This window comes from Triticum aestivum, chromosome 6B (genome assembly GCF_018294505.1).
Source record: "Triticum aestivum cultivar Chinese Spring chromosome 6B, IWGSC CS RefSeq v2.1, whole genome shotgun sequence".
Lineage (NCBI taxonomy): Eukaryota > Viridiplantae > Streptophyta > Magnoliopsida > Poales > Poaceae > Triticum > Triticum aestivum.
In genome coordinates this window covers 94108556-94119210 of record NC_057810.1, presented here as the reverse complement: position 1 = coordinate 94119210, position 10655 = coordinate 94108556, and the positions used below count along the sequence as shown (strand labels likewise).

The 10655-nt window shown below is 43.6% G+C and overlaps 1 long non-coding RNA gene across 1 annotated transcript; it reads left to right on the top strand.

Annotated features, from left to right (window-relative positions):
* The first annotated feature begins 6836 nt into the window (after positions 1–6836).
* On the top strand, positions 6837–7277 carry LOC123135094 (uncharacterized). Its single transcript, XR_006465817.1, has 3 exons — positions 6837–6854; positions 7006–7111; positions 7242–7277. It is a non-coding gene; the product is annotated as an uncharacterized lncRNA (long non-coding RNA).
* Positions 7278–10655: the final 3378 nt, after the last annotated feature.

Here is a 10655-nt window from a genome sequence, read left to right as displayed (position 1 = left end):
CCGCATTGCGGAAATCTCACGTTGTGGCATGGGAGCGGCCTTTGTTCGCTTCGCCCACGCCTGCGACATCGACACCGCCATCACCAACATCCCATATTTCGTCGGCGACTCTGTTCTCCGTGTTCTTCGTCATGACAGAGGTATCAATCACCGTGACTGCACCTATACACATGATGCCTGGATTATGATGGTCAATTTCCCCCTGGAGGCATGGCACCCGGATAAAGTTAGAGAGTCTGTTTCGGGTTTTGGTAAATTTCTAGTATGGAACAGAGATTTGTCAAACCGCGCCCGTATTCTGATCAAAGTCCGCGTGACAGACCTTCTTGAGATTCCTGTGAGCCATGTAATATGTGAGAGTATGGATGATTTTGGACACGGCCAATCATGGACATGTGTTGTTTACATCATTCAGGCTGATCTGCTTGGGGCCATGGGTGGCGATGAGGATCCCATCCCACCCGATGGTGTTCTCCATCCCATGCCTCATGCACCTTTCGGAGGTATTTGGCATGATGCTGATTTTATGGATGATCATCACCATGATGCACATGCTGCACCTGCTGCTCATCTTGCTCCTGAAGTTATGGATGAACCTATGGTACACACCCCCCCCCGCTTAGTCCTGAGCACCATGAACCCTCCTTGCAACCGGCGATTGAGGCCTCTGATTGTTTTGTTGTACTTCAAGACATGATGTCTAAAATCATGGCCTCCGCGCCGGCCATTATGGAGCAACTTGCGGACTCTTCAGTCCTAAGTACTTGATGTCAGATCATCAGTGTGGAAGAGGAACATGGCTCTGTCAAGAAGTGCTTGCTGACGGTCACAACTGAAGCTGTTCCAATTCCTGCTACTTCCACCGTTGTCATTACTGAATTTACTGATGAAGTTCTGCCTGTCGTTCATGACCCCATGGAGATGCCCACTATGCAGCAGCCACAGATGGTCCCTAGCACTGATGTTCCATGCACTGCTCTGATGGTCTCACCTACTGTAAACAATCGTAAGAAGAAGGTTAATGCACCGCTGGACGTCCATGATCTTCGTCGCAGCCGATGACTTGCTGGTCTCAGTGCTGGTTTCAAGGATCAGGCGGCTGCAATCAAGGCCAAGAAGATGGGCAACTCCAAGAAGAACCTGTCAGCTGATTTTGAGTTTGAACTCAGGGACCCACAGGCAGCGCCCCCACCCGAACTCCCACTTGCTACCATTCAGGACATTGCTACTATGCAGTGCAGGATACCTCCTGAGGAGGTCTCTGGAAGCCACCTGACCTCGGCTGCAGATCATGAATAATTTAGATCTTATATGTAGAAGGGCTTGTTATTTAAGCCCAAATATGGTCCTAGGCCCCTAGCTATCCATGGCAGTTTATTTTGCTTCTGTTACTATTATGTTGAACTTTTATTTCTGGATTGTAAGGAGCTATGCTCCACAGTGTGGCACTTTGGTTTGAGGAACTTTATTTGCTTATCTGCTTTATTTATAAGGTGTCTGAATGGTTATGTTATGAATGATATCCTATCATGCATGCTGAAATGGATACATGTTGATGGAATTTGCTTAGAAAATCAGCTTCATGATCTGTCAGTTTTCTCAGAGATGAGTAATTCACTCTCTGCCCATGAAATCTATTATCATCAGTTATCCCATGAATAGGCAGTGGAACATACTTAATTGGAATGTTAGAGGAATAAATTCACAAACCAGATGGGATGATCTGCGTGCAAGAATTGATGAAAGTAATTGTGGCATTATCTGTATCCAGGAAACAAAAAGAGACAATTTTGACCTGCATTATTTGAGAAATTTCTCACCAAGGAGATTTAACCAATTTGCCTACAGTCCATCTGTTGGTTCTTCTGGTGGCATCATAACTATATGGAATGGCAATCTATTCACTGGGACTGTGATTGATCAATCTAGTTTTCAAATCACTACCAAATTAACATGCAACTTGTCAGGTAATGTTTTCCATATTACAAATGTGTATGGCCCATGCAACAATGAATTCAGGGATGATTTCTTCCATTGGTTGGACTCTATTGATGCTTCCAATATGGATAACTGGATGTTAGCTGGGGACTTTAATCTTATCAGAAGCCCACTGGACAGAAACAGACCTGGTGGTGATACAAATAATATGTTAATGTTTAATAGCCTGATTCAACAGTTGGATCTTGTGGAGGTACCACTCAAAGGCAGGAACTTTACATGGTCCAATATGCAAGATATTCCCCTTCTAGAAAAGATTGACTGGATCTTCACTTCTGCAAACTGGACTATTTCCTTTCCCAATACTTTAGCTCATCCTCTTGCCAGAGTAACATCTGATCATGTTCCTATCCATATACAAATTGGCAGTGACACTCCCAAGCATCCATTTTCAGAGTTGAAAATTATTGGCTTGAATTTGATGGCTTTTATGAAACTGTGGTGCAATGTTGGAACAGAAATTACCAGCTCAACAACTCTACCAATGATGTATCTGCCAGATTTAAATGCCTCAGACTTGGTCTGAAAAAATGGAGTAGAAACCTATCCAGACTTAATTCCACCATTGCTGCATGCAACTATGTCCTTACTCTATTGGATGGTATTGAGGAGCAAAGACAGCTATCTAATATGGAGGCCAACTTTAGGAAAATACTGAGAAAACATACCAACAAATTACTTGAGGCTAAAAGAATATATTGGAAATCCAGGTTCAAGATGAGAAGTGTCAGACTTGATGATGAAAATACTGACTTCTTTCATGCCATGGCCACACAAAGTTTCAGAAAAAACTACATTACCTCCATTCTCAGTGAAGATGGAATTTATTACCAAAACCATGACCACAAGGCTGCAATTATTTGGCAATCATATAAGGACAGACTGGGTAAACCATCAACCCTACTATGCTTTTCAATCTGGATGAATTAATACAACAACATGACTTGTCTGCACTTGATGCCCCTTTTACTGTGGATGAAATTGAACAGGTTGCTAAAGAATTCCCCACTGACAGAGCACCTGGCCCTGATGGTTTTAATGGCATGTTCTTAAAAAGGTGCTGGAATATTATAAAACAAGATTTTTACACTATGATTTGGGATTTCTTTGAAGGAAATTGTGACATCCAGAGCATCAACACTGCCTACATTACCCTCATTCCAAAAGTTGCCAATCCAGAGAGCATGAATGATTTCAGACCAATCTCTCTGGTTAGTCTGCCTCTTAAATTTTTTACTAAGCTTCTGGCAAACAGGGCACAAAATATCATTACTTCTGTCATACATCAGAACCAGTATGGTTTCATCAAAGGCAGAAATATACAAGACTGTTTGGGTTATGCATTTGAATACCTTCATCTCTGCCATCAATCTAAAAGGCCCATTATCATCCTCAAACTTGATTTTGAAAAGGCATTTGATAAGATTGAATATAATGCCATTATTGCTATGCTTAATGCCAAAGGCTTTGGACCAAGATGGATCAATTGGGTGTCAAATATCCTTAAATCTGCTTCAACTGTTGTACTTCTCAATGGAGTTGCAGGGAAAAAATTATGTGCAAAAGAGGTGTCAGACAAGGAGACCCATACTCTCCCCTTCTCTTTGTTTTAGCAGCTGACCTATTACAGTCAGTAATTAATGCTGCTTGGGCTAATGGGGAATTATCCCTTCCTATTAATCATGCATATGGACAAGACTACCCAATAATTCAGTATGCTGATGACACTCTTATGATAATGCCTGTTGATGCTGACCAAATTATACACCTCAAATATCTGTTAAACCTCTTCAGCCTCTCAACTGGTCTTTTTGTGAATTTCAGCAAATCCTCCATGATCCCCATTAATATTGACCAGCAAACTGTATCTGAATTGGCTGACTCTTTTGGATGTAAGGTTGAAAGCTTACCATTCACATACCTTGGACTTCCCCTTGGCACCACCAAACCTTCTGTTCATGATCTTATACCTGTTATCTCAAAAATTGACAAAAGGCTGTCTGGAGTTGCCAGATTTATGAACCACTCTGGTAGGCTAACATATGTTAACTCAGTTGTTGCATCCATGCCCATATTTGCCATGTGCTCCCTTAAAGTGCACTACACCATTCTGGATCATGTGGATAAATCTAGCCGAAATTTCCTATGGTATGGCAATGACATTAACAAAAAAGGAAAGTGCCTTGCTAGCTGGGAAATGATATGTAAACCCAAAGACCAAGGAGGATTGGGAGTGCTCAATCTCAGAATCCAGAATCAAGCTCTTCTCATTAAGCACCTGCATAAGTTCTTCAATAGGGTTGATATTCCCTGGGTTAACTTGATCTGGAATGCCTACTATGATCCTAATGCTGTTCCAGTCCCTGGTAACATGAAAGGATCCTTCTGGTGGAAGGACTGCCTGAAACTTCTGGATCTGTTTAAATCTATGACCACCTGTCAAGTTAAGTCTGGCAATACTGCTATGCTTTGGAATGATAACTGGGATGGCAATGTCATGAAAATTAAATTCCCTGAATTATACTCATTTACACTCCAGGAACATATTTCCATTATGGTAACCAAAGATATGGAAAACATATATGAACTATTTCAGCTTCCCCTGTCAATTATTGCTCACCAACAGCTTCACAGCTTGTCAGATCAACTTAGCAATATTAGGGATCACAATGGCCATGATAAGTGGATTTTCCAATGGGGCAACAATATTCATATGACCAAGAAGATTTACAACTTCCTTATGGGACATCATGACACTGCTGACCCCATCAAATGGATCTGGAAAACCTGCTGCCTCCCCAGACATAAATTTTTCTGCTGGCTGATGCTTAATGACAGAATTAACACATGTGAGTTGCTTACCAGAAAATCATTTCATTTGGACTCCACTTCTTGTGTTCTATGTTATGATGAAGACATGGAGGACAAAACCCATCTTCTTTTCTCATGCACTTTTAGTCAAAACTTCTGGTGGAATATAGGCATTGAATGGAATACTGATCTACACATTCATGAAATGATTTCTGATGGCAAGCTAAGATACAACTTTCCATTCTTCATGGAGATTGTGACTATAGGATGCTGGAGCATATGGAATCAGAGAAATGGACTGATATTTGAGAATATACCATGCTCCATTGCATCATGCAAGTTTAACTTCACCAGCACCTTCAAGCTCACCATGATGAGAGCCAAGCCTAGCCTTAAGGATGGCATGTCATCCTGGATTGACATATTTGAATAATTTTGTAGCTTAATTTCTGCTTTCTTTGTAACCTCATCCACTCTGGTTGCTCTCCCAACAACCATTGTACTATGCACTCTTTTATCCTTTATATAATGAAAATGACACACAGTAGGGTTTTACCCTACTGTATTTTGGTCAAAAAAAAAGATCGAGCGAACTGTTTTCTTTCTGTACTAGTAAGCTTGCACGTGCAATGCACATTATAACCTGAACATAAAAACGTTTGCATTTATTCAAGTTAGGAGACACGTAATACCAAAATAATCTAATTTCCTCTTAAAGGTTATAACCAAAAAAATTCTCACATGTCGCTTAATTGAAATATTCAGAAAATACTACTCCCTCCGTTCCTAAATATAAGTCTTTGGAGAGATTCCACTATGGACCACATACGAAGCAAAATGAATGAATCTATACTCTAAAATGCATCTAGATAGATCCGTATGTGGGCCATAGTGAAATCTCTACAAAGACTTACATTTAGGAACGGAGGGAGTATTCAATAGTTAATTGAGCATTTGAGCGTACTCTAAAAAAGCTATGAATATATTTTTTGTTGAATATAAGAATGCCAAGAGCCTAAAAAAGCTATGAATATATTTTTATGCTAAATATAAGAATGCCAAGAGCCATGACATTCAATAGCAGACAGACATCCCAAAGAAAAAACATGATGTTATTGAGCCATTTAAATCTTGTCATTTATTCCCAACATCACATAGGCATCTAACATATAAAGCCTCCTACACTACCCGCCGTTTCAGCGCCATCCCGGTTTCAAATTCATCCAGCCCCCACGATCTGCATTGCTGTCCGCTGACGTTGTACTTTTTATCTCGCTGGTATATATATGGGCGTTCGTTTTTCTGTACGTTGTGTGTTCGGGTTAAAGTGGATGACGCATGGGCCACCCTTCTGCGTGGGCCCTCTGCTGCAGTCACGGTGAGCGTATGCGCGCGCGTTCATCTCGAAAAGAGGATGGGCCGCAACGATCGTGGGCTACATGGAGTGTGGTCAAAACCTAGCCCCCAATCCCTTCCGTCCCGAGCCCCGCACCCCACGCCCCGCTCCATCTCCTCCCATGCACTCTGCCGCCGCCATGGCCCTCTCCTCCTCCCCTCGGTTTCTCTTCTCTTGGCAAAAGGACGGCCGGCGTTCAACTCGGCACGACGGCGTTCAACTTGGCAAAAGGGTGACACCTTCCTTCCTCTCCAAAGCAAGGGAAGGGAAGGGAAGGGGAGGGGAGGCCCCAGATCGAGGAGCGGAGCGACGCCCAGATCCGCAGCGGCACTGGCGCGCCGTCATCCACGTGGTCCTCGAGGAAGGCCATGGATGGATGGGGGCAGAACCCTAGCCCCACACCCACCCATGGATGATGACGGCGGTGGCCTTCTCTCGGTCGGGTGGGGAGCAAAGCTTGCGGTGACCCTCGACGCCCGTGACGAGCTGCAGCACCCAGACTTCAAAGGTACGCAGACACCCCTCCATCCTCCTCCCCTCCTCCTCTTCTTCTTCTTCTCCTTCTGGATGACCCCTGCGGTTGGATTGGTTTCTGCAGGCAGGCCATCACAATGGAAATGGAAGGGTGAGCACCATGGCAGGCGTGCAGGTGCAGGCCATCGCCATGGCCCCTTATGTCGTCCTACACTATACTTTCTTGAAGCATGCATATGAAACAAATCTCTCGAATACTACTACACAGATTTCTCTTTTGTGCAGCAACTAGATTTTCGGGCACTAAAAAATATTGTTTGTTACAGGCACGGTTTACACAAACACATCCTGTTTCAATGGCTCAAACTGTTGGTCCTCCCATGGCAATGTTCCCTGCTGGTGGTCATGGAGTTAGTCAGCAACTTTTTTATGGTCAGCAAACTTCAACTTTATTAACCCACTACACGAGAGCAGAGTTAACTTTTCCCTGATGCATCCAGACCTTGTCAGCTAGCTAAAGTTGATTTTCATTTCTTGATTTTTCTTTACACGATGTGTGTAGATCTGAGAAAGAAGAGAAGAAGAATCCTAAGGAAGATTTTGGTGAAGAACAAGGTGGATTATCTCTCTCTCTCTAACAAAGTCACATTTGTTCCTCATTTCGATGTTATGATTTATTTTATTTTGCTTATATTCCAGTTACCTATTTTCTATATAGGATGCATCTTTTCTAAGAAAGAGAGAGAGAGGGAATTGGGGGATAGTGGCATTAGGACTTAAATTCTTTGCCTCCAGCAAAAGAAATGATTCCTGTATGTCTCCCTTTTTCTTTTATCTCACTTTTTTTAAGTTTGGTAGATATCACTTAATCGTGGCCGCAACTAATATCCCAAATTCATAGTGTTATTACACTAAGATTTATCTTATTTTGGTATCAAGAACTATCTATGCTCAACATGGTGTCGAGGTGTATATAGCTACTATGGTGTCTGCGGGTATTCTCACGCCCACCTCTTTCCCCTCTCTATATGAACCCTTTCATCAGCTTCAAAATGTTTCAAGAAAATTCACACATATCAATGGTTCATTATAATGACTTTGCAAGTTCACAGAATAATCAATCATTGATGAGCGTGATTTTTTTAGCATTTGGAAGCATGAGGAAACTTGTAACAGAAAAATAGAGAAGATGAAGCTGTTTTTTAGCCTCTTGTTCTTGTCATTTTGGTGCAGATGGCAAATCAAATGATGTCTCTTCACAAAACATTGAAGATACATAATGCGCTCTGGCATGTAAATGTAAGATTCGTTTTGAATTTTCTGAAGCTTCAAATACACACTTAAAAAGGGAGCACATGTGTTTGGTATTAAAAGAAAATGTCCAGGTTGTAGAGGTTTTACTGGTTAAATGTAGGTGGAATAGGGAATGACTGTAATGCATGCACTACAAAAGATGGGTTCTTACGACTGTCCAACAGGGACATTTGCACCAGCAAATAAGTTGTACGACTCAGTTTTCTCTACAGTAAAATCAACCTGTTATGCAGAAGTTGAAGGAAATATGCCCTAGAGGCAATAATAAAATTATTATTTATTTCCTCATATCATGATAAATGTTTATTATTCATGCTAGAATTGTATTAACCGGAAACATGATACATGTGTGAATACATAGACAAACATAAAGTCACTAGTATGCCTCTACTTGACTAGCTCATTAATCAAAGATGGTTATGTTTCCTAACTATAGACATGTGTTGTCAATTGATTAATGGGATCACGTCATTAGGATAATGATGTGATTGACATGACCCATTCTGTTAGCCTAGCACTTGATCGTTTAGTATATTTCTATTGCTTTCTTCATGACTTATACAAAGTTCCTGCAACTATGAGATTGTGCAACTCCCATTTACCGGAAGAACACTTTGTGTGCTACCAAACGTCACAACGTAACTGGGTGATTATAAAGGTGCTCTACAGGTGTTTCCGAAGGTACATGTTGGGTTGGCATAATTCGAGATTAGGTTTTGTCACTCAGATTGTCGGAGATGTATCTCTGGGCCCTCTCGGTAATACTCATCACCTAAGCCTTGCAAGCATTGTAACTAATGAGTTAGTTATAAGATGATGTGTTACAGAACAAGTAAAGAGACTTGCCAGTAACGAGATTGAACTAGGTATTGGATACCGACGATCAAATCTCGGGCAAGTAACATACCAATGACAAAGGGAACAACGTATGTTGTTATGCGGTTTGACTGATAAAGATCTTCGTAGAATATGTAGGAACCAATATGGGCATCCAGGTCCCGCTATTGGTTATTGACCGAGAATGGTTCTAGGTCATGTCTACATAGTTCTCGAACCCGTAGGGTCCGCACGCTTAACATTACGATGACAGTTTTATTATGAGTTTATAAGTTTTGATGTACCGAAGTTTGTTCGGAGTCCCGGATATGATCACGGACATGACGAGAAGTCTCGAAATGGTCGAGACATAAAGATTGATATATTGGACGACTATATTCGGACACCGGAAGTGTTCCGGGTGATTTCGGAGAAAACCGGAGTGCCGGGGGGGTTACCGGAACCCCCCGGGAGAGTATTGGGCCTTATGGGCCTTAGGGGAAAGGAGAGAGGGGCGGCCAGCATGGGCCGCGCGCCCCCTCCACCCTCTGGTCCAAATTGGACTAGGAGGGGGGCGGCGCCCCCCCTCTTTCCTTCCGCTATTGGTTATTGACCGAGAATGGCTCTAGGTCATGTCTACATAGTTCTCGAACCCGTAGGGTCCGCACGCTTAACGTTACGATGACAGTTTTATTATGAGTTTATAAGTTTTGATGTACCGAAGTTTGTTCAGAGTCCCGGATATGATCACGGACATGACGAGAAGTCTCGAAATGGTCGAGACATAAAGATTGATATATTGGACGAGTATATTCGGACACCGGAAGTGTTCCGGGTGATTTCGGAGAAAACCGGAGTGCCGGGGGGGTTACCGGAACCCCCCGGGAGAGTATTGGGCCTTATGGGCCTTAGGGGAAAGGAGAGAGGGGCGGCCAACATGGGCCGCGCGCCCCCTCCACCCTCTGGTCCGAATTGGACTAGGAGGGGGGGCGGCGCCCCCCCTCTTTCCTTCCCCCTCTCCCCCTTCCTTCCCCCTCCTAGTAGGAGTAGGAAAGGAGGAGTCCTACTCCTACTAGGAGGAGGATTCCTCCTCCCTTGGCGCGCCCAAGGGGCCGGCTGGCCTCCCCCTCCCTCCTTTATATACGGGGGCAGGGGGGCACCCCATAGACACACAAGTTGATCTACGGATCGTTCCTTAGCCGTGTGTGGTGCCCCCCTCCACCATATTCCACCTCGATCATATCGTCGCGGAGTTTAGGCGAAGCCCTGCGCCGGTAGAACATCATCATCGTCACCACGCTGTCATGCTGACGAAACTCATCCCCGAAGCTTTGCTGGATCGGAGCCCGGGGATCTTCATTGAGCTGAACGTGTGCTGAACTCGGAGGTGCCATATGTTCGGTGCTTGGATCGGTCGGATCGTGAAGACGTACGACTACATCAACCGCGTTGTCATAACGCTTCCGCTTACGGTCTACGAGGGTACGTGGACGAACACTCTCCCCTCTCGTTGCTATGCCATCACCATGATCTTGTGTGTACGTATGAATTTTTTTGAAATTACTACGTTCCCCAACAGTGGCATCCGAGCCAGGTTTTATGCGTTGATGTTATATGCACGAGTAAAACACAAGTGAGTTGTGGGCGATACAAGTCATACTGCTTACCAGCATGTCATACTTTGGTTCGGCGGTATTGTGAGATGAAGCGGCCCGGACCGACATTACGCGTACGCTTACGCGAGACTGGTTTCACCGTTACGAGCACTCGTGCTTAAAGGTGGATGGCAGGTATCTGTCTCTCTCACTTTAGCTAAATCGAGTGTGGCTACGCCCGGTCCTTGCGA